The 23,757-nt window shown below is 48.1% G+C and overlaps 1 protein-coding gene across 5 annotated transcripts in view; it reads left to right on the top strand.

Moving 5' to 3' along the window:
* RUNX2 (RUNX family transcription factor 2) overlaps positions 1–23,757 on the top strand; it is a 325,283-nt gene that overhangs the window by 222,318 nt on the left and 79,208 nt on the right. The window lies entirely within an intron of this gene.

The raw sequence follows: 23,757 nt of genomic DNA, 5'->3' as shown, positions 1-23,757 counted from the left end.
AGGACCATAAACCGTGGTGCAGAGATGGTCAGGCCCTGGCCGGTGGCCCACATGATGCTAAGAGGTAGAGAGGCCTCCTTTGAGATCTGCTCATTCTTACCTGTTTGACATTGTTTTCTGAGAAATCTTGGAAACAGCTAATTTCTAAGACTAGGAGACATCCTGAAAGCACTCGGGTGACACCTAGGCTGGGGAACTTGTTTGCAACTCTTTGAAGCTGTATACTTAGTTATCCTTTTAAATTAGACATCTGTGTCGTTTTAAAAGGCCTTGCATGACAGGTGGGCACAATGGCTTTCGCACTGTCTCTGGCTTTGTCCAGCAGCATGGTTTAGGGCAAATCGCTTTATTCCTCTGGGTCTCAGTTTTTTGGTTTATGGAGAAGCATTGGGCCAGATTTTGGCACTATTGACATTTCAGGCTGGATAATTCCTTGGGGTGTGTGTGTGTGTGTGTGTGTGTGTGTGTGTGTGTGTGTGTGTAGGGGGGCTGTCCTGTGCATTGTAGGATATTTAGCATCTCTGGCTTCTACCCACTAGATGCCAAGAGCACTGCCCCAGTCATGACAATGAAAAACGTCTCCAGAATGTTCCCTGGGAGGAAAACGTACCCCCCATTGAGAACCAGTGGGCTAGAGGCTCTCTTTAAATTCTTAGGTCGGGCTTTCTTGACAGAACTGGTGTGAGAATACATTGCTCATTAAAACAGGCTAGCCAGGCAGAAGACGGCGGGGCTTCCCAGAGATGGGTGTGTATCAACCCTTTCCATCCCTTCACCTGATGGCACCCTGAGGTTTGGCTGTGTCGTGAGGGGGGCTCCTGGCTTTCCCGTCTGCACTTCTTTCCTCCTCCTCACATTCTGGGCTGTGCAGCCAGGGAATAGCACAGCTGTGGGACTTTGTTAGGCCTGGACTGCTTGGCCATGTTTGTCATGGCTGCTTCTGTTCTCACTGGAAATGACAGGCGGAGGAAGGAAAGACGTTTCTCCAGTGCGTCTGACCCCTTGTGCCCCCTGCCCCCCAAATATTTAATCATCAGACATTGCTTTGAGAGTGGGTGTTTCCTGTTAACTCAATCCCAGCCGACACTGGCCCAATAAACACCTCAGCTCTCTGTTGCAGAGCTTTTTTGGCTGGGAAATGGGTATTGCCATGTAAACAGGAAGCCCCCTGAAGTTATTATCTACAGATGCGGTTGAAGAGCCACATGTTTATATTTATGGGATTTGAAAACAGTCTGAAAAGGCAAGGGAGGAAGAAGGGGAAGGCCTCGTTCACGATCGGTGAGTGAGAGCTGGGCCTACAGATCTTCTCTTTCCTGACTTCTCTTTCCTTCTGGAAACGGGTGGTTAACAATAATGACACAGCCAAAAGCCACAGCCGAGATGGAGGCGCTGGCCTGACTGATTTAAGCAAACAACCCTACCGTGACTATCAGGCAAACTGGACAATCCAGTCAGCTGGCTTTCCTGTCCCAATTATTTGGGAATCAGTTTTAGAGACCAGTTCTAGGAAACCATGGTTTAGGGGCATCTCCACAGGGAGGAAGAGGAGGCTTATGAGATGATGGTCCTGTGAAGTCTCTACGTTTTCCGGGGGACAGCTCAACTGACTGCCACGGTTTTAGTGAGCACGGGCTGGCTCTCCGGGAGCTCTCAGGCAAACTCCCGAAGGGGCCAGGAGGGACGCCTTCATGCCAGAGCTGTTGGGGGTTGGTGCAGGGAATGTGCAGGTGGTGAGACAGCCGGTCTGCACACGAGGGCTGGGCACACTGGCTTACCCCAGTTCCTTCACCCACCCCCGCTCTTCTTTTGCTGGCTCTCACCTCAGGCCTGGAGAAGGTGTCAAGGAAAGCCAGGTAGGAACCAACACCTGGATAAATCACGAGCTCTAAACTACGAGCTCTGAGCAAAGGCAAGGGAAGCTCTCCCCAACCTCCCTCCATTCCTGTGCACCCTGAGAAGTCTCTCTGTGACTTCCCGGTAGTGGGTATTCGATTGGGAGGCCTTGGAAGCGAAGTTTTTAAAAAGCTATGAAATTAGTAAGGAATTTAGCAAAGAAAAGAATCTGCTGGTGATGCCAAGGGAACTAAGGGGTGTGTGTGTGTGTGTGTGTGTGTGTGTGTGTGTCTAAAGGGAGGGAAAAGGGAGGTGGAGGGATGGAAAGGGGTGCCTGAGCAGCCATTTAGGGAACACTGAAGCTCTCTCTCTCTCTCTCTCTCTCTCTCTCTCACACACACACACACACACACACACACACACACACATAGACACACACACACACGTGCTCTTTGACATGGCATTTATTTGTCTCGGGTGTTTGTTTTCCTCGCAAATCCTACAAAAGAGTACTACCTTCATTCCACGAGTGGTAAAGAGGCAACTATTCTTTTTTTTTTTTAATGTTTATTTTTGAGAGAGAAAGAGACAGAGACGGAGTGCGAGCAGGGGAGGTGCAGAGAGAGAGGGAGACACAGAATCCGAAGCAGGCTCCAGGCTCTGAGCTCTCACCACAGAGCCTGACGTGGGGCTTGAACTCAAAGACCGCGAGATCATGACCTGAGCAGAAGTCGGATGCTCAAACGACTGAGACACCCAGGCATCCATCCCCTTGATGGCCTTTTCTTCTTCCCCCCCAGGTCATTCTGTCCCATTCCATAGCTAATAATAGAAAGGGAAGAATTACCCTCCACCAGTCATCCTTAGAAAGAAATCAAGACCATACAGCAAAATGCTAAAGGGGGGCGGAAAGGAGGTGGGAGTCTGGGGGGACAAGCAAAAGTTCTTCCACACAGGCCCCTCAAGATGTAGTCTTGCCTGCACAATGTTCGGTGAGACCAGAACACAAAATTACAACCAGGCGTCATGTGGCCTGTACTCCCGAGGCCTTAGACATCTGTCCCGGAGCACCCAAAGTGCCAGTGTTAGCTGGGAGGTGGAAAATGGAAGCAAGACACAGTAGTTTTGGTGGAATTAGGAAGTCCAGGATACGGGGGCAGAGCTTCGGGGGCTTTGAGAGACCAGAGTACCGGGAACTTCCAGCTGGGTGATGGACTGGTGTAAATGTGTGAATTTCTTCCTTAAAAATAAGCAAAAAAAGCAAACAGCAAAACCACGGGGACACGCATAACCGTGGGAGAATTAATATAACGTTTTTAGGATTTACATCTCCTTTGACATCATTTCCTTCCCAAATTAGGTCATTTATTTATTGATTTTTTTTTTTTTTTCTAACTCCGTCCACCTCTGACCGGGCAACAGCTCAGGCGAGTTTCACTTTCTGTTTCTGAGTTCCTCTTCGTTTTCCTGCCCCCCAAAGAGAGGAGCCTTGGGTGGCATCATTATGGTAAGACCTTAGCCCCACTCTGTGTTCCCCTACAGTCATTTCATATTTAAATCTTGAACGTCCCAGTGACCTTTCTCCTTTTTAGCCTTGTGCTTGAAGAGCCTTTTTGTGTGCGGGTTTGGGGGCACAGAAAGTTTGACTCCTTATCAAGATCTTATTAGTGGTTTCACAGATGAGAAGTACAGAGATTATCATTGAGTCTAACCCTCCACCACAATTTCTGGAACATAGACTGTGCGCTCAGGTTTTGTAGGGCAGGGTGGATGGGCCCACTTCCCCCTCCTCGTGGGCATATGGGAGGGAAGGGAGCGAAGGATCTCGGGAGGGAGGCAAGTGCGGAACTTTCTCAAGGAGTTAAGTGGTTAATAGGAACTCAGTTTTTTTTTTTTTTTATTGGCTAATAAAACCTCCCAGGGTTTTTCATATTATATGGTTCCTTCAGGCTCCCAGCCCGATGCTTAAAAAAAGAAAAAGGCGAAAACAACAACAAAAAGCTGGAGCTTAAATACCAATGCCTTCCTAGTCTTGTTTACTTTTTCATTTCCGCAGTTGTAAAAAAAGAAAAAAATTCCTCTGGTAGTTCAATTTTATCACACGGCAGGAGCGGATCGGTGTTTGAACAACTCCAGTGATCCCTGCCTCCCAGTGGAAGGAAAAAGTCCGCTCTGTGTCTCTGGTTGGGAAAAAAGGAGACCACGATGCAAATGATGGATGCATCAGGAAATTTTGAAATGAGAGCCGCGGGGGGAGGAGGGAGAGCAGATATTGAACTGAAATACATCTCTGGAATCCTGAATGCAAATGATCTCTGTCCTTTTATTGCCAGTGGTGCTGTTCTCCCAACAGAGCAGGATGTTCTTGTTTTTAATAATAGCCAGACCAGATGCTAAATTCTCTTCGGCAACGTGCTGTATAAGTGAGAAGGCAAACAGCTGATTCCTGTTAAGATGAACACCAGGAGAATAAGCCAGAAAGTATGAGAATTCTCTGGAGGTTTTTGCTTTGTAAACCCCTGTTTGGCAGAAAGATCACAGAATCCGGACTGAAAACACAGTGTGTGCCCTTGCACCCGTTCCCCATCGGAGCCGCTTGCTGGGGGCCTGTGAGCCTCCCACCTTGGCCAGCCACCCCTCCCCTAAGTTAGCCAGGGCACTGGCTCGCAGGTTCCCCAAGGGGGAAGTCGGAAGCCCCGAGCCCTTTGGCTTTCAATGACTGTAGAAAAATACTCATCAATAGGAGGAATTTTTTACTTGCTCCTTGCCATAGAAAATAGTAAAATCCTGAACAGGAGCCAATAACTTTAAAATGGCATCTTTGTTCCATCTTTTTTCACTCCCTTCTTCCCCCTGTCAGAGTCTATAAAATCTCCCGGTTATTATTTTGTTTTAGAATATGCCACACATGTAAGATGCTGCTTTCTTCTTTCCCAGGGAGCTGCCAGAGCCAGAGGCGCTGTGGGGGCTCTGGGGGGGGCCCCCGCTGGCCAAAGCAGACAGTGACCAGGCTGCCCCCTGCTGCTGCTCAGGTCTCCACAGGATGCCGGCTCTTGGCTTCCCCAAGAGCAGGGGGAACACAGAGCCCCTTGGGGCTTTGCTCCCAGGTCTGCAGGAGGGTAAGGGAGAGAGAGGGAAGGGATGCGGGGAGCAGGTGCAGAAGCTCATCGTAGTTCCAGAAAGTCCCCTTTGTCACCCTTCCTCTTGGCATCGTCCTCCTGAGCCCACCCCTGTGATGCACAAGGGCATGCCAGCTACCCATTCCTCGTGATTTTCGTCTTCCATAGCTGTCCCCAGGGTTCACTTGGCCCAGGTCTCCCTGGGATGAACGTCCTGGGGAGAAAGGAATGGAGACGGAAGATGATTTTCCTCCTTCCCCCCTACGATGGCACCGAAGGCCATTGTTTTAATTTCCTTTTGGAGACAAGTCATATTTGGTACTGGTGGCATGATCAAGTAATAATAAGAACACAATATTTAACTTTCACTGCACGTTGGACTACGAGCCTGGTGTTTTGCTCGGTATTTCACGTGTCTTATGTCAATCTTTCCAGCAGCCTGTGAAGAAGTTAGTACTGTTTCTATCTCTGCTTTTCTGGTGAGGAAACTGAAGATCAGACTTGCCCAAGGTTACACAGCTATTAAGACTCAAGCCTCAATCTGCCAGATTCCAAAGACCGTGTTCCTTTAGACACACCCTCCTTTATCATCTGCATAATGAGAACTAAATGAGCTAATGAGATAGGAGCATGCCTTGCAAAGTGCCTTGCACAGAATGGACAGAAAATAGATGGTACCTATTATTACTCATAGTAATTAGGGTGATTGTTTTAAAAAGTGTAAATAAAATTTTCAAATAGTTTGAATCACAATAGAGCTGGAGCACCAAGTGGAACAACTTTTTAGAAACTATTATTTTGACGGTTAAAAAAAAATGTCACTCTTTGAAAGGAATATCTTTCTATCTATTTTATAAACTTTTTCTACCGAGCCACACGGCCAAGTTTGGCAATGGGCTTACCACGGGCTCCTTCCCTGAAGGAACTCAGAGACATTACGTCACATAAACCATAAATATAAAAGACATTGATCGATACATTCAGAACAGAAATGTTGGCCCTACCTGGACCTCGGTTCTTTATCTGTAATCTCTTTTAAGATTTTCCATTTAGGTGCATTGAGTTGCATGTGAATGCTGCCAACCGATAAAAGGCATTATTGAACTTAATGTTGCAGCATTGGCTTCACCTAACAGGAGAAAGGCCCAAGCCAAGAAATCTCTGACAGCCTCAACTCTTACCTTTCTGGGAGTGGCTTTGGGGTCCTCCTCACCACCTGACGAAGGGGCAGCACCCAGGGCCCCAGTTTCTGAACTGGGCATCCCTAAGAGGCAATGCTGTGTAGTGGGGACAGTTGATCAGAGGCCCAAGGCTTGAGGGAACCCAACTGCTGCCTGGGATGAGACACTGGTGTGTGCCAGGTTTTGCAGACTTGTACACAGCCTGGAGGAGCCTGGGAATGGGTTGTCCACGTTTCGTGCCCTAAGTCATTCAAATCTCTTTAACCGAATAGGTAGGGCTTCTCTCCAATTCTCTTAAAGCATTTTACAGACTATGTCCTTAAATCCACTTGATATGGAGTTAATATCCCACTTAACTGAAATCCCAGAGAACAGAAATGAGCTCTCTCCCTGTCACCCACTCTGCCTTCTTTTTGCAGATATTGACTGGACACCTACTGCAGGCAGAAAACAATATGCTGGGAGGCTCACCACCACTAAAAAGCATACGGGAAGGCATCTCGGTTTAATTGAATGCATCCCACTAAGAGATGTCGGTCATGCCGTTCTTTATTTAAGCTATTTAAGCAAATCCATGAATGCTTCAGATTGCCAACAACAGAGATTAAAAAGTTAGCCATCAGTTTCTGGAGAGAATTCAGATAGTTTTGATTTCTGCTTATAGCCAATTTCATTTCCCATTTCTCATTTCCTAAAATACTCAAGTATTTGTAAGGTCCTCGGCATCTATATTTAGTCATACAGGCCTTTCATTTCCACCACAATATATGGGAGGCTTGGTGTTTAAAAAGTGGGTGATTTTCATATAGTCCAAGGGGGAGGGGCCGCTCTTCCATTTTCTCTTCCCTGTTGTAACAGCCATGCAGCCAACTGTGCATTAAGGGGTTGAGTGGTGTTTTGCACGGGGGAAGCAGAGAGTGGCAAAAAGATCTGGGTTCCAGATCCTTAACCCCTACTAACTTAATGTGTGACCTTGAATGAGCCACTTAACCTCTCTTGACCTTCTCCTTAATAGTGGACAATAATATATTACCTGCTAGATGGTATGTTAAGGGACCACGTTGTAACTCTTACCTATAGATTTGGAGTGGTTTTTAGAGTGGGGAAATTATGAGCAGTTTTAAGAGGTGCAGCTAGAGTCTGCCTAGCATTAAGAGAGAGAATGAGGTCCATTGTTCCTCACAGAATTGGCAAAGATGGCCATTTTGTAGAGGGTGAAGAAATGGAATCCCAGAGAGGTCAAACCACTTACGCAGGGTCGCCCTGTAAATAGATGAGGGGAAGTCAAGAGTTGGACATCTACTTCCAAGTGGTTCCCATCCTCGTTCTCTGGAAGAGACACTTCCTTCCCTTATAATAGCATCTTCCGTATTACCCTTTCATGAAGCACTTACACTTCATTACTTTGCTAGTGTTTATGAACCTATTTTCATTTGATATAAACTCATGCAAGCTGATTCTCTTAAAAACTTCGTGTACTCGTGTAAATTAGTTTCCAGCATACTGATCCCACAGCATGCTCCAGCTAACCTTATTGCAAAAGACCTGTTGTGTACTGCTTCGTCAGAGAAACCCATCAAGCTGTATACCAGGCCTGACTTAGTGACTGAGGCATTTAGTCTAAGAGCGTCAGTGCCGTTCCTTCGTGGACAAAGATGACCCATCCGTTGGCGACACACTTCAGGTGGATTGTCCCTTAGTGGACAGGTGGCCCCCTTGCCCTCACTGCAAAGGGGGGATGTCATGGCCTTGTTGTGGTCAAGGCCTTTCTAGTTGCCATTTTGTGGGCTGGCTCTAGAGCTGAGGCCGTGCAATCTTGACGTCTTTAACACACACACTATCTGAGCCACCTAAGCAAATGAAAAGAGAACAGCTAATCTTGAAAATAGAATTTTCATCCCAGTTTTACCTTTTATGCACTTAGTTACCTATAATGAGTGTCTCTTCAAGTTGAGAGATGCAGAAGGCAACCCGTTCCCATGGGGCAGCGATGGAACACACTGGTAGCAGCGTCGTGTTATCGGACAAAACTTAGAACGTAGTTCATCATCCGACCCCTGTTTAATGATAGACATAACCTTATCATGCCAGGTGGTTATCCCACGAGCGCCAAGCCATGTCTGGGGCGGAAGGAGATGGGGGCTGGGAGAGGGAGACTTTTCAGCTTCCTTCACCTTATCCCTTGCTAGACAGAATATTTTGGGAGAGTTATTGCTTTGCTTCACCATCCCCGACTGGCATCTGACCGTCAGGGAGGGGCTGCATTTTTATTCATTCAATAAGTACTAGAAATGACGGAACTAAAAATGGATGAGACACATCCTTACCCTCTAGAAGCTTACCATCTGCTCAGAGAGACAGAAAACTAATCTCGTAAGTGACGATACAGGGCATCGGTGCCATCGCAGAGACGTGAACCAAGGGCTCCCCCCTCGCCCCCCAACCCAAGGAGGCAGCAACTCCTGGCCAAGGCAGGAAGATGACACTTGAGCTGGAGCTGGAAGACTGAGAAATTCCTTGCCATTCTGGGTCTGCAGCTGAGCCAGCCCCAGCCCCACATCCACCCTAAAGCGCAGTCCCTGGGAGTAGGCAGACCCCTCGCCCCAACGGAGATCCCATGTATGGCTCTCCAGAAAGACAAAGAGTGAGACAGGGGCTCTGGGCTCTGTGGTGTTCCTCAGCACACGAAATCACACTCCCGCTGACGAGACAAGCAAGAGGGACTCCAAGAGGTTAGAGGGGTGCGGTCTGGTGAGCTATGTCGGAGCCTCTGTGGGACATGAGTCACACTTCACAAAATCATATTCGACATTAGGATAATTAAAAACTAAAAGAAATGCCTACGCCATCCATGTATGTATCAGGAAGGAAAATGTGAGATCTTAATGTCTAATAAAAGAGGGTGTCAACATAAAGAATATGAGAAGTGACAGCATAAAATATCAAACTCTCAGATACACTCTATCCAATTGCTTGCTCAACATCTACCACCGTGTCTGTGTTCACTGGAGTCTTGATGGGACAGTGAGGGCCACATTGGCACATGGACCCTTTGGCAGTCAACAGGGAAGGGTGATGAGTATAACTGGGTGGGACAAATTTATGCTCTGGATGGCCACATCCTCCAAGAACTGAGTGAGAGCCATGCCTGTGACCGACCCTAAGTCAAACTTGAAAGCAAATTCTTGGGGGTCTTCTCTCCCCACACCTCCAAACCTCTCCACTGGAGGCCCGCCTTGGACTGTGTCTCACCCCAAGCCCACACCAACTAACCCTGCACCATGGGCCTCCCCTTTTATAAATGAACTTGCCCTGACCCTCACCTTTGAGCAGTCAGTGTATTTGCATTTCAAGACAGGTTTTCTGGAACCACTAAAACCTCGCTTCCAAAGCCACATACCCTGCTCTGAGCAGAGGAACCTTCCTGGGGATGCTTTTTTGACATCCCTCACATCTCATCCTGGGGTGGGGGTGGGGGGGCACTGCTGCCTTCCTTGCTCAGCTAAAAGCTGATCCTTATTTCTCTCTCTCTCTCTCTCTTTCTCTCTCTCTCTCTCTCTCTCTCTCTCTCATGACCAAGTACCTTGCCCAGACAGACCCTTTGAGGTAACAGGGCAACAGGGTTATTCCCGCCCTCAACCACCATAGGTTGGGGTCAAATGAGGAAGTGTTCTGGTTCTGCCCGAAGCTCACTTTGGGGGCCGTGTGTTTATTTCTGTCTCTGCAAGAGACAGTTTATTGATTAATGGAATCTTTATTAGGGTTATTAGGACGAGTAAAACACACGCACACACGCATAAATCCATCGCTACCCCTCCCAAGCTCCTGGCTGGTGAAGCGAGTTCTATTTCCAGCCCTGACATCTTGCCAGTTTGTCATCCTCCTTCCTGGCCACATCAGGTTCCATCGGGTTTGAGTTTATTGGCTACACGGAGGAGTTTATGTTGTCATAGAAATTAGCCTTGATGGGCAGGGATATGGCCAGGGGATCAGGAGAGGTCAGCAGCCTCGTGGTGTTGGCACGGCTGAGATGTTAGGGGGCCTGGAGCCCTCTCCAAGAAAAATCAAAGCTGGCTCTTTGCAGCAGCAAACGAGTGCAACGAAACACCCCAGAGGGACGGGAGCTTGGACGTGATTGTGAGCTGTCCAGACCCCATTCCCCCCCTTCCCCCCTCCCCCCTTCGCCCCAACCTTCCCGGTGCCCCCCAGTGCCAAAAATCCTTCCCCGTGCAATGGAGGCAGGGCCGGGAGGCCCGAGGTTAAGCCTCTCTCTCTCCTCCAGTTCGTGGTTAGCTTTCGTAGGCTCTTGGCCGTTTGACAAAGTTGGATAATAATTCAATATTTCTCACTGAAATACTTGACCTTATTGTTAGCTTTTGTGACAAGGGGAATTTAAGGGAGCTGCAAAAATGCAGGCAAGTGTGGCTGAGAAAGGCCAGGGTATGCCACTGAGTAGTGAACAGTTTCTTTTTCTGACATCTATAAAATTTAGGTGAAAACAGGTCAACATTGATGTTGGCAAATGGGAAAGCCAGTTCTATTGTTAGCAAATGAGCTTCAGATATAAATGTAAGTCTGGTTCAATCAAAACCACGTTTGGTTTTAGACACTAGTGATGTGCTTTGTATTAGAAAAACAAAGAGGGGGGTTATTTATTTAGACACACAAAGTAAAAATATATTTTGGCCCAAAGGGTCCTTTTCTGAGTATCAAATCAACTTGTTGATGTACGAGATGGGACTTCTTTCGTTTTCCTTTTAAATTTGTAGGGCACACGATCCCAGAATTCTCTCTTCTCTTTATTTCGAATTGGCAAGGGCTGTTGAAGATTAAACTCGTATATTAAGAAAATCCTGCATTGCCTGATGTAGGGACTTGCTGGAGACTGCCAGCTGGTGGCTGAGAAAGATATAAAGTTATAGGATTCAAATATATGGCTCCCCAGGTTTGGCCTGAGTATTACAGTCATTTTTATAGGCTCCACTCAGGAGTCTCCTAAGACATGTACGTTTGAGCTCACAGAGGAGGAACGTAGGAGAGGTTCCGTCACTTGCCAAATCCAGATTATGGAAGACCGGTTAATTTTAGCCTACTGGGCAGGCTTGCTGATCTTACTTTCCCTCTGTCCTTGGACCGTCCAAATTCCTTGTCCTGCGAGGAGCTGGAACGCAGCCTCCCACTAGCAGATGAGGTCCGCAGTCAAAGGTGCGCTGGTCGATAGGGCTCTAGAAGGGTTTACTCTTTTCTCGGGAAGCCTTTGCTCCTTCTTCTTCTTTAAATCGAGGTGAAATTCACGTAACAGAAAACTCACCATGTTACAGTCAACAGTCCAGTGGCATTTCATGCACTGTCAGTGTGGTACAGCTGCTACATTTCATCACCCCAGACGCAAACCTTGTACCCATTAAGCGGTTGTTCTCTACCCCCACCTCCGGGTTCACGTGTGAGTGCAAGTCGGTTAGCTCGGGGTTCCCACCGAGTGTCATTTTAGGGGCTGTGTTTCCAAAAGGGGCTGGGAAGGGAGCGTTTCTAGTGGGGAGGGGTGGAGGCCTGGGCCGGGGGTCCGGTGGGGAACGGGAGAGACAGCATCTGGAAGCCCCCGGTACCCCAGAACCAGAGACTTGCTGCACTTTCTGAGGCTGACTTTCGGTCTCCTGCTGAGGTGATGATCCCTTTAAAATTCTCGGCATTCTCACCCTGCTTCCCCCAACGCTGGCCTGCCTGGGTCTAGGAGGCATTTTATTCCTTTAATTTGTGTTGGTAGGCGTCCAAGTCTGGCACCAGGCAGTCCCCACTCGGGAAGCCGGGAGGTGGTGGAGGCTCACCCAGGTCTAGAAAGGGAGCTCTCCCCGGGATGCTAACTGCCAGCTGTCTCCTTCAATACACATCATCCTGCTGGATAATCATTTTCAAATGGCAAACAATAATAAAAGCTTTCCTCTATTTTGCTTCCAAGTGTCAACGTATCTACACAGGCTATAGATGTGTGCGTGTGTGTGTGTGTGTGTGTGTGTGTGAATTGTCTGTCTGAGAAAAACAGGACGTTTGGGGAGCGTTCGAGTATGCTGGGGAAGGCCGGGAATTGCCTCAGGTTGCTTTCCACTGGGGGAGGCCGACCTGGAGTGTGCATCAGAGATAGGACTGGATTTTCAGGTGACTTAAGTTTTCCATATGTGTCTGGAGGGAGTTTGCAGGGTCTGTCCCGAGTCGAGTGCCCTGTGACTCTAGCGACAGCTTACAGCAGAGAATGGGATAGGAGAGCAGGACCCAGGGGCCAGATTTGGCTGCTGAAGCAAGTGACTAGATCCTGAAAGAAAAGTCCCAAGTCTTCGACCTCAGCAGGTGGGTGAGGTTGATGTCCCCTCAGGGTGCATGTGTGTTCTGGGGCTACACAGAGTCTCAGGTCTCATCTTGACCCCTCTTCCTGGAGTGTCTAGTTTCCGTAAAGAGGTTCTGGTAGGGGGAAGTTAGGCTACTTAACTGGTAAGTAACTTCAGCCATTTTTTAAAAAATTTATTTATTTTGAGAGAGAGAGAGAGAAAGAGAGAGAGAGAGTGAGCAGGAGCAGGGGAGAGGCAGAGAGGGAGGGAGAGAATCCCAGGCAGGCTCTGCACCACCAGCACAGAGCCCAGCATGGGGCTGGAACTCATGAACCGTGAGATCGTGACCTGAGCCGAAATCGGGAGTCACACACTGGACTGACTGAGCCACCCAGGCACCCCAGTTCAACCACTTTTTAACGTTAAAATGCAGATGAATAAATTATGGAATACAACACAAAATTCACAGGAGTTGTAGAGATGAAACAAGACTTTGGAGAAATCTTCCACTTGTAGGAGGGTACCCTGGGCCAAACTTAGGGTTTGCTCTCTGTAGTCAGGTGGCTGTAGTGAAAATAATTGAGAAGTCCTGTCAGCGTTCACAGCATTTTTCCAGAGGCCTGTGGAGTAGCTGGATCTCGTAGAATTTTCTCCGCTCGCACCCTACCCTTTCACTCATGCAATTCCGTAGCCTCTGACAAGCCCCAGGGCCCCCTCCCTGATGAGGACTTCCTTACCATTCGTCCCAGCATCTGTAGTCTGCACCAAGAAGGCATGCTCTAATTCTCACACTCTTTCAGTTCTCTGTTTCTGCCTAACACCCTCCACCACAACGTAGTGGTTTAGACAACAGCCATTTGACTGCTCACGAGTCCGTGGGTCAGGAATGCAGGCAGGGCTCAGCGGGGTGGTTCTGCTGGGTCGTCAGAATCCTTCCCCAGCACAGGCTTCTAAGAGGCGCAAAAGTGGAAGGTGCACGTCATTGGAGGTCGCCCTTGACGGAGGAGATGGGCAGAGTCGCTTCCGTTGTGTTCTGTTGGTCAAAGCCAGTCACAGGGGCCAGCCCAGAGCCAAAGGGGAGAGGAAACGGACCCCCAACTCTTAACAGGAGAAAGGGCAAAGGATTTACAGTTATCTTCAAACTACCATGTAGAGTTGACATCCAACCTGTCTGGCTTTGAAGCCTGTGATCTTATCTGCTCTGCAATCGTTCCTCTTGGATATCACAGTTCTCGATGACCCCGCGCGGTGCCATTTGTAGCGAGACCTGGTCAACCCTGGGTGGAGATTCCAGGCATCGATAACAGACGTGTGAGAAGAGATTTGGGGCACGAGGCATCTCCACACAAGCAGAACCCTCTTCATCAAAACACAAGTGTAAGAGGCATCCTGGTGATGGAGAAGTTCATGCCTGGCAGCGAAAGCTGAGTCCCTCGTATTTTGTAGAAGGGGTCGTTATACGCTTGCTTGAGTCCCGTGGTGAGTGGAGTATATGTCCCATAAGCCAGAGCTGAGGAGTTGCGGGACTCTTGTTAAGGGGAAAATGGGAGCTCACACTACTCAACAGTTTCGAGATCTGCACGGGAGAGCTGGGTGGCAGGATTCCTCTAGACTTTCCCAGGGCACCTGGGGGCAGTTGGGCTGGGAGGGCTGCCCTGGTTGCCCTCAGACTCCGCAGGGTCCAAGAGCCACCCTTCCAGAAAAGCAGAGAAAGGCGCTATTGTTTCTTGCCACTTTAAGGAGCTGATGACAGTACAAAGGAATGCAGTGAGGACCCTCCCTCCTAACAGTGGAGGATTAGAGACTGAAGAACCAGACGCTCAGCCTCTGGGCACAAGGTGTGGGAAACACTGTGGGGGCAGAGAGGCGAGTGAGCCTTTTCTGGAGGGGTAGCCATGTTGATTTTGGAATTCTACCCCTCCACCTCCCAGCTCCTGAAACCTCCATGTCACGGGGCCTTGGTTTCTTCATGTACCAACCGGGGATGCCGGTTCTTAGGAAAAAAAATTCTTTTGAGGATTAAATAAAATAAATAGAAGGCCTAGCATACTGCTTGCCACACGGTAAGCACTTAATAAATATTAACTTCTTTCTCTCCAAAATGTTAGAAGACAGACCTTAGACATCATTGAAACCAATTTGTGAACGACCAAACCGAGGCCTGGAAATATTAAAATAGCGTGTCGAAGCAACATGTTCATGAATCCCTATGTCCTCCTCTTGGCTCAGGGCTCTTCCTTCTGTCCCACGGACGGCTGAGTCCCTCTAAGGACCTAGAGCGCTTTTCATCACTGCCACACTGTGACTAAAAATGGCTGCCTTTTGCCTTTTTTCTGGGGTAGAGTGCTCTATGTGACCCTGAAGAACATGGGGCTGTTCAGAAAAGAAAATGCTAGCAAAGCATGAAAACAAAACAAGACCAAAAAACCGCCACATGCAGGGGAGCCTGGGTGGCTCAGCTCGATAAGCGCCCAGCTTCGGCCCAGGTCACGATCTCACAGTTCGTGGGTTCGGGCCCGGCATCGGGCCCTGTGCAGACGGCTCAGAGCCTGGATCCTGCTTTGGATTCTGTGTCTGCCTCTCTCTCTGTCCCTCCCCTGCTCGCACTTTGTCTCTCTCTCTCAAAAATAAATAAACATTAAAAAAAATTTTTTTTTTAAAAACCAAAAAAAAAAAAAAAACCCACCACATGCAAATTCAATGCGAACTTCGTTGAATAAAGACATCCACTGAAATCACACTAGCAAGTCCTTGCTCCTCTATCAATTTCTCTTTCACTTAAAAAAAAAAAAAAAGAGTGATTTTCAAAGATCAGAGTTCACAATGACAATAAAGTGAAAAATAAAGTGTGCTCCTTCCTGCCTGCCTCCCCTCCCCCAGGGGTTCTACTGCAGACAATTTTTATGCCTGTCCAGCATTGTCTCCCTTCATCAATGATCAACAGCTCCAACTATGCAGGTCCTCTGATAGGGCATTTCAGTCTGTGGGATTCAGTTTCCCAGATAAGCTGGGACTCCGGAGGCTTGGAGTTCTGTGAGACACTGTGCTGGGGCCCCATCATCTGTTACTGAGCAACAAGTCGCCCCCAAACTTAGTGGTGCAAGAGAACAACACTTTATTATGCTCTCAGATTGTGTGGAGAAGGCACAGCAGGAATGACTTGTCTCCACTGTAAATGTTTGTGGCCTCGGCTGAAAGACTGCAAAGGCTGGGGGCGTCTTTGCTTACATGTCGGGTGCCTGGATGGGTTGGGCAAAGGATGGTCTTCGCTGGGACTGCCTCCCTCCAGGAGGGCCTCTGCGTGGCTCTCCAGCATCGTGGCCTCTGGGTAGTTAGGCTTCTAACATGGCTGCTTGGGCTCTGAGGACAAGTGTCCCAGCCACCCTGGTGGGGGCTGCAAGGCCTCTGGTGACATAGCCTCAGAGGTCACATGGTGTCACTTTCGCCATACTGTATCCAAAGTGGTCACGAGCCCACCCAGATTCAAGGAGGGGGCCCTACCTCTGAAGGGAGAAACGTCAAAGACTTGGCAGCCATGTTGTTAAACTGTCACATCCGGTGATCTTGCTTTCCGAATGCCGAGAGCCCAGCATCTGAAGGATTTTGGTGCTGCTTCTAGAAGAGAGAGGCAATCTAAGAGGTGAGACTTTGACATTTGCTGAATTTTCATTTGCCACACCTGAAATGTGGGACCACAGCGCCTGCTTTTTAGCTGGAGTGGGCCTGCCCCGGCAGGCAGTAAGGTCTTCAACTTCACCCAAGGGCCTGTGTGGGGATGAGCCAGACTGCATTTTTTTCCATCAGCCGCAGAGGAAAGGCCAGTGCAGGGAAATCTCCTGAGGAGCTGAGCAGAGGGAGTTGTGGCTCCACTTTGAGAGGTGGTTGGGCCGCACCCTCCAGCCTGCCCCCCCACCTGTGTACATACCCAGAAGGAACATCGTTTGTATTGAATCCAAAGAGGAGTCTTTGAAGGCCTCGGAGATCTTCAGAGCAAAGTGCTGGGTGAGGTCAGGGCATTCAGGAGGCCTGAATGGAGGGAGGGAGGCTGGGTGTGTGCCAGCCCGGGCTGCTTGAGGCCGAACGTAGCTCCAGTGATGTCCCACGCATGGCTAGGCAGCCGAGCAGTAGTGTGGCCTGAGGCAAGAAACGTGAAGCAATGTGCTACCCCCATTTGCTTGTGCTCCCGGCATGAAGGGAAAAGTTGAGAGTTCACGGCTTGCTCTGGGCTGGCACTTTGGATCACTAACCTATTTCATTTAACCCTCACAGTAATCTTATGACGCAGGCGTTATGGTTAAAAGACTGAGGCTCAGAGAAGCGAAATATCTTTTCTAAGGTCACACAGCAGATAAGAAGGGACACTGGGATCCTAAAAGGGCAGGTCCCATTGGCTTCTTCAAAATCAACATGGCCACAGGGCAAGGAGGCCATCCCCTTCTCTCCAGGCTTCACTCCATTCCACACTTTCTCCTTTGCACGAAACCACAAGATTTCTATCACCAGGCTTCTTGATGCTTGCAAAACCAAATCCCTTCACGACGAGGGCCAAGAGGGAGTTTTCTCCAAAACATAGTTGAAGAAATGCCTTGGAGCTGCGCTGTCCAATACAGGAGCCTCCAGCCACATATGACTGTTTATAAATGAAACTAAATGAAATTAATGAAATGAAAAACATTTAAAACACAGTTCTCCAGTCGTGCTAGCCACATTTGAAGGGCTCAATTTGAAAAGCCACATTTGAAAAGCTGCAGGTGGCTAATGGCTTCTGTATTAGAGGGCAAAGGTGTAGAATGTTTGCATCGCAGCGGACAGTGCTGCCTTAGAGACTAACTCGAGGAAGAGCCATATTTTTATAGCTTGTACTATTGCTAGTTTTATTAATACTTGCAGTGGTATTCATCGAGGTGTTTATTTTGTCCCAATCTCTCTCAAAGGTCAAATAATAGACCATAGCTTTGTAGTACTTCACCGCTTTCCAACTGCGTTCACATTCATAATGTTATTTAATGCAATAGCCTTGCAAAGCATGGCAGATAATGATGTTACAGGTAAAGCAACAAAGGTTCAGAAAGGTCAAGCAACTTGGCCAAGGTTCTGTAAACAGTAGATGGTAAAGCCAAAATTTCAACACAGGTTTTCTCATTGTATGCTTTCCAGAGGGAGGATTTGTGTATATGACGCCTGAAATTATCCTTAGGCAAAATTATTAAGTCAGAAGTAATTTACCCGTGTTCTTGTGGGGAGAATCGTGCTTGTCAGTTTTTCTTGTTTAGACCGTCAGGTTTTTCATTAGGTCTTGCCACTAACAAATACCTTTGTTTTCTTTCCAAACTTGTCGGCAACTTCTCTAATTATTTTACCGTGAGAGCACAGTTTACACTGGTGTATATTTGTTAATTGGAAAATTACCTTTTTAAATTAGTTTATAATGAGAATGGCTATGTCTACTGTCACTTGGCTATGTAGTAACTAGAAGAGAATCAATTTAAACAAAAGCAACTTTCCAGAACTAGATGCGATGGAAGATACATATAAATAGAAAGGTAACCGATGATACCTGGTCAAGCGTGAGGTATGTCAGATTAACCTATGAAAAGCAATTAATTTTTCACTCATTTTAGAATATAGTTTAAAATATGTCCCATCCACTGGAGATCATAGCAAAGGCAGATAAACACCAAACCTGTAATAAAATAACTAGCATAAAGTTCAGTTGTGGTAAGAGGTTTATGTAAACAAACAACAACAACAAAAAAACCAAAGGAGGTAGAGAACAATGGGTAGGTGGGGATACTGTTTCAGATAGGGTATAAGCCGTCCCGCCATGGCCAAGTCCAAGCTACCAGTATGACATCACTAAAATCACGGTTGGGAACTGATGCACACAGTAGGCTCTCATGAGCTGGTGAGGGCTGTCTGCAGCACACATTTCCTTTCTGCCTCTGCAAGGTGCCTGGGGAACTTTCCTTTAGGGGATCTCTGGAGTTCCTGGTCCCCTCATAGTTTCTGAGCGTAGGTAGAAACCACAAATGCTCTTTCTAGGCTATTCCCGGGAACAGTTTGTGCTTTGGGGCTATTTTGCTGGAGTTGAGGGCTTGTTTTTGGGTTTGATAATTCCACCACAAGCTATATCCGTTTATGGAAACACATGTGCTGGTTGCCATTGTAAATGGTCCCTGGGTCTGTGTTCCCGAAGGGAGGGCCCTGATTGTAAGCTTCAGCAGTATGATGAAAAAGAATTAGCTCAATGCAGTGGTAAGGGAGAAAACCTGGCTTATGGCGAAAGTTCTTGTGCTTGGTAAGGGCCGCTTGCAGAAATCATTTCCCTGAGAAAACTTAGTAGACAGCACACAGCTGTTGAAATTAGGTGAACATGATTTGAATCCTTCATTGACCTTGGCTAATCATTACCCTCTTGGAGCTCAGTGTTCATAGCTCCTGAGTAACATCGCGGTGAAGATACATTACTGCCTGATGTATACGGTGTGTGAGGATACATACATAGTGCCTAACGTGGTGTCTGCCACAGAATAGGTACTTGATTCTTATTTATTCATTTATTTATTTATAGACAGAGAGAGCAGGTGGGGGAGGGGCAAAGAGAGGGAGAGAGAGAATCCCCAGCGGGCTCTGCACTGACAGTGCTCAGGGCTCACAGACGCAGGGCTCAAACTCATGAACTGTGAGACTGTGACCTGAGCCAAAACCAAGAGTTGGACGCTTAACCAGCTGAGCCACCCAGGCACCCCTTAAATTTTTTTTAATGTTTACTTATTTTCGAGAGTGAGAGAGACAGAGACAGAGTGCGAGCAGGGGAAGGGCAGAGAGAGAGAGGGGGAGACACAGAATCCCAAGCAGGCTCCAGGCTCTGAGCTGTCGACACTGAGCCCGAAGTGGGGCTTGAACCCACGAACCGTCAGATCATGACCTGAGCTGAAGTTGGACGCTTAACTGACTGCGCCACCCCAGGTCCCTAATAGGTACTTAATTCTTGATCCCTCCTGTGTAAAGAGCATTGGCCGTGGGTGTAGGAGACAGCAGCCTGTAAGCTATCCTCATCGGGAGAACCTGGGAGGATCCAGACTGAAAAAGGTAGGTTGAGGAAGACCCACGTGACAGATGCTGGAAGGACAGAGGACGAGGTGGCCGGCCTAGTAGCTGAGAGACCGTAACAGTCCTGAAACCAGGGCCTTCATAGTCACACTGCCCCACCACAGCGGGTGGCTCTGGCTTCCTCCTCAATCGAATGGTGGTGGTGATAGAACTAGATTGTTGATTTCTGAGAAGTTGGGGGAAAGAAAAGTCCCTTTAAGTTGCTTTGTTTGCCAAGTGAAATATCAATTAAGAGCACTGCATATAGCGTGGGTAATTAGCTGCAGATTCGCTGGATGGAATTTCCTACGATCTTAGAGCCTGTAGAAGCTAATCATGGCCTACGCCCTCTCTTTGATATTCTGTGACTGAAGTTGCATTGATATAGGAGCCGCATGTTGGCTTAGAATGAAATATGACATTTCACAAGCCAAGCAAAACAGAAAGAGCAGATGAAGAACTCAAGACAGACAAAAAAGACAAAAAGGGGGAGCAGGAAAACATCCCTTGAAACATGAGCCAGGGAGCGTTAGGTCACAGAGGACAAAAGATCTGAGCTCTCAAGATCCCAAATGTTGCACTATGAGCCGCTTAGTAGCACAAGCAAGGAGGCTGTGGACGTGGCGAGGGACATCCATGAATAATGGAAGCCAGTGGCCTAGAAACAGAAAACACCTTCCCTTCCAACCCAGTCCTAGGTAACCTATTGTGTCTGGGACCAGGACAGGCTTGAAGCCGAGCGATCGGGACACATCTCATAGTGCACCCCTTGGGGAGTGCAGGCTGGATATTGAGCATGTGACGTCCCCACGGAGCTACAACATCGTCTGTACAGCCGGCACAGCCTGCTGCTCAGGGACCTTTGCTCCCTCATAGTAAAGGATAGAGGCATGAGGGTGGTGAGGGCATGCAGCAACCAAATGTGTGGAAAGATGTCTTCTTCTTCTTAACTCAGATAGACCGGTGAGTCCCGGAGCACCAGCTGCAGACAAATAATAAGGGGGAGTCAACGGGTTAAGGAGGAAGAGGGAAAGTCAGGCGGGGTGAGCTAGAAAATCCCCTGATTTGATGTGGGTGGCTGAGTGAAGAGCCACCTTCTCTGTCTGGGTCCTGGGTTCATAGCACCACTCTGCCCTGGCTAACCTTGCTAGCTAGGGTAAGCCCCTTCGCAGTCTTGAGGCTTTAGCTTCCATATTAATAAAATGGCGGTGGTGGTAGCCCCACGTGTTTTCCAAGTTCCTATCTGGTCCCCTAATTCTCTTATTTTATCAAGGTCAGTGCCAAGGCTGGCTTCTGAGCAGTCCGGGGGTGGGTTGTGTTCTAACGTGGATGGGATACCCTAGCATCACCACCTCCATATTCCGAAGTTGGCTCTTGTCTCATTAGGTCCGATGGAGACTGGCTCTAGTCTGGGTCAGTCAATATATGGCATTCACATTCCATCTGCCACATCATATGCTCGTGGCATAAATAACCCATGGTTTCCCACCGCATCTGGGTTAGATATCAGGATGCTTAACTGCCTTTCAGGTGACTTTGAGATGAACACCGTACCTGGATGTGGTGGCCATGCTCTTGTATTTGGCCTAGCAAAGAGGATTTGGGAAGGATTTAGCCTGGGAAGGACTCTTGATCTTCTGAGAGCATCTATGATGCCCAAGGACAGCTTTTCACACCTGCTAAAAGTATCCTTCTCCTTGGACACCTACCTGTTTCTCAACTGACTCCTTGCTCATGGGGCCAGTAAGTCCTGTTACAATGTTGCTTACCTTGCAACCCGGAAATAATAATATCTGCCTTGCCTTCATTTTAGGGTTCTAGAGAAGTGCTTAGAAAAATACCAGCTGTAATGAAACTGTAGGGTTATTAATAATGTTGCTATTACACAACTTGATTGATGAGATTTTTGATAAAGGCAAAGGCTCCCTGCCTTCTCCCCCTGCACCGTCCGTAAGACCTGTTCCCAAAAGTACATCTCAGTCCACACTCCAAAGACATTTCTTGGAACCACATCTTAGTGCCGTTCACCCAATAAAAAGCCCCTCTGGCTCCAAGTGGGCATGAAAGTTCATCACAACATTTGCCATCAATAAAAAACCAATTCTTTCCATATGAGAGGCATTACTGCTGTCGAATGGTTATTGAGTGATTATACCTGAATATTGGGAACACAGGAACAGGGAAATGTACAAAGGGAAACTTCACAGGGACGCCAAATTGTAAAGATGGAAATGCAAATATCAGAGGGAATGAGTTAAGAAGAGCAGAGTACCTTGAGCTGGGGGGAGAAGGAGTGTTGGGAGGTAGAGAGAAACAGCAGGTAGGAAGGAGACACTCCGTGCTGCCTGGTAGATGAGTCACGGATGAGGGTGACACATGGAGTCACCCTGACAGCCCATAGACCACGCTGCATCGTGGCCAGCCCATCAGCCCGGGAATTTGTCAGAAATTGTCTTCCGGAAAATAGAGTCACAACAGCCATTGCCTTTATCATTAGAGCTCCCTGGGCCACACAGGAGCGCTGGAGCTTGTTTGAGCCACAGCCACGCCTGAGGGGCAGGAAGCTGGGCCACAACATCAGAGCAGCCTTCTTTGTAGCCCCTCCAGAAGGTCAGCCTCTTTCAGAAGCCCAAGCCATGGCCTCCGAGCCTTCGTGGCCAGGATGTCCTGCCTGCTCCTTAATGCTGTCTCCCCCGGCTACCCTTCAGTTCCCCTCTAACCTTCCGGTTCTGCCACACACGCTCACATGCCACCACTCATTTCTGTGGCCCTCTCTGGCTGGCCAGAGGAATGTGGGTCAGTGTGGTGGTTGAATAATACAGCTCTGGAGAAGAGCTGGGGTTGAGCATGGCTCTATTCACTGCCTGGCGGGCCTGGGGCAAGTCACTTAGCTTTTCAGCCTCAGTTACCTGATCTTTTCACTGGGAATGATCCCTCCCTGGTGGTTGAGGGTGAGGAGCAGATAGAAGCAAACAGTGAATGTCGCATGTAAGGGGCTGTGCATACATGAGGTTGGGTGACCATACTCTTGGTCCCGATGAAATCAGTAACGGGGCCCTGTTTCATTGTCAAAAGGGTTGTGATTTGGGTGATAAATTCTATCACCCTGTGCCCTGTAACCATTGATAGATGGAAATACAGAGGGTCAAAATGAGACTGGGGACTGTCCCCAAAGACCCCCATGTCCTTAGAATGTTTGTCTGTTGCAGAGCAGAATTTCATGTCTGTGAGTCCTAATTCACTTGCAAAATAAAAATTCTTCAGTTAGTCCATTAAAAGAAATAACCGCCCTGTTTTAATTTCAGCAACGGCCTTGCAATGAAAAGACTACTAATTACTCCAATTAACCAGGCACATTAAGTGCACATGTTCAAACGGATATTAACATACCATCCATCTTGGTCCTGAGATGCTGAGATGCATAAACATTTAGTGGAAGAAATTGTGGCTGCAGAGAAAACACAAACAAAGCAGCCTGTTTGTTTGTGCGACTGTCTGCTGGTAGAGAAACAACCAAGAGACATGGAAAGACATGAGGGTGTCTCCCAGTTTATGTTTCCAATTATTGCCCAGAGGAGACGCGGAACAAAGGAACTCCTATTTATAGCCCAACTCTAAAATGGGGGGCTGGGTGGGGGCGAAGCTTAATCGTGAGAAAACGCAACCCACTATTGGCATTAATAAAAAAAAATAGCATTGTAGTTTATCCAGAGAACAAACAGTCGTCAGGGAAAATAAATAACTCCTTCCATGTCTTGACTCCATGTACAATGTCGTCTAAAACCATGTCACTTACCAGTGATGGGAGCCAGGGTGGGCGTAGGGTAAGGCCACTGGAGCAGACAGGCTTTGTGATGGAAGCTGGATCTGGCACCAGGATGTCCCTCTGTACCTGTAACCAGCAAAGCCAGTGAAGACCACATTTCTTTCAGCACCCCGCTAGCCCTTGGGGCGTATCTCAGGACTCAGAATTCAGGAAATGCTAGCAGAAAGCAGGCGATGAACCTCTAGAGCAATGTTAGCTATTCAGAAGGGATTTGGGTTAACGTACAAATGGCCTCAAGGTTCAGAATCCCATCTAAAATGTTGGTGAGGGTTGCCATAGCAACACCCTCCTGGACCAGCGCTGCTGCCCCAGCCCCGGGAGAGGGCACCTGCCTTATATTATTATGGTTAGTCCTATCTCCTTCCCTCTCTCCCTTCCTTCCC

The sequence above is a fragment of the Acinonyx jubatus genome, chromosome B2, assembly GCF_027475565.1.
Source record: "Acinonyx jubatus isolate Ajub_Pintada_27869175 chromosome B2, VMU_Ajub_asm_v1.0, whole genome shotgun sequence".
In the NCBI taxonomy this organism is placed as follows: Eukaryota; Metazoa; Chordata; class Mammalia; order Carnivora; family Felidae; genus Acinonyx; species Acinonyx jubatus.
The sequence above is the reverse complement of the archived record's forward strand: the minus strand, read 5'-3'. Positions and strand labels throughout refer to the sequence as shown.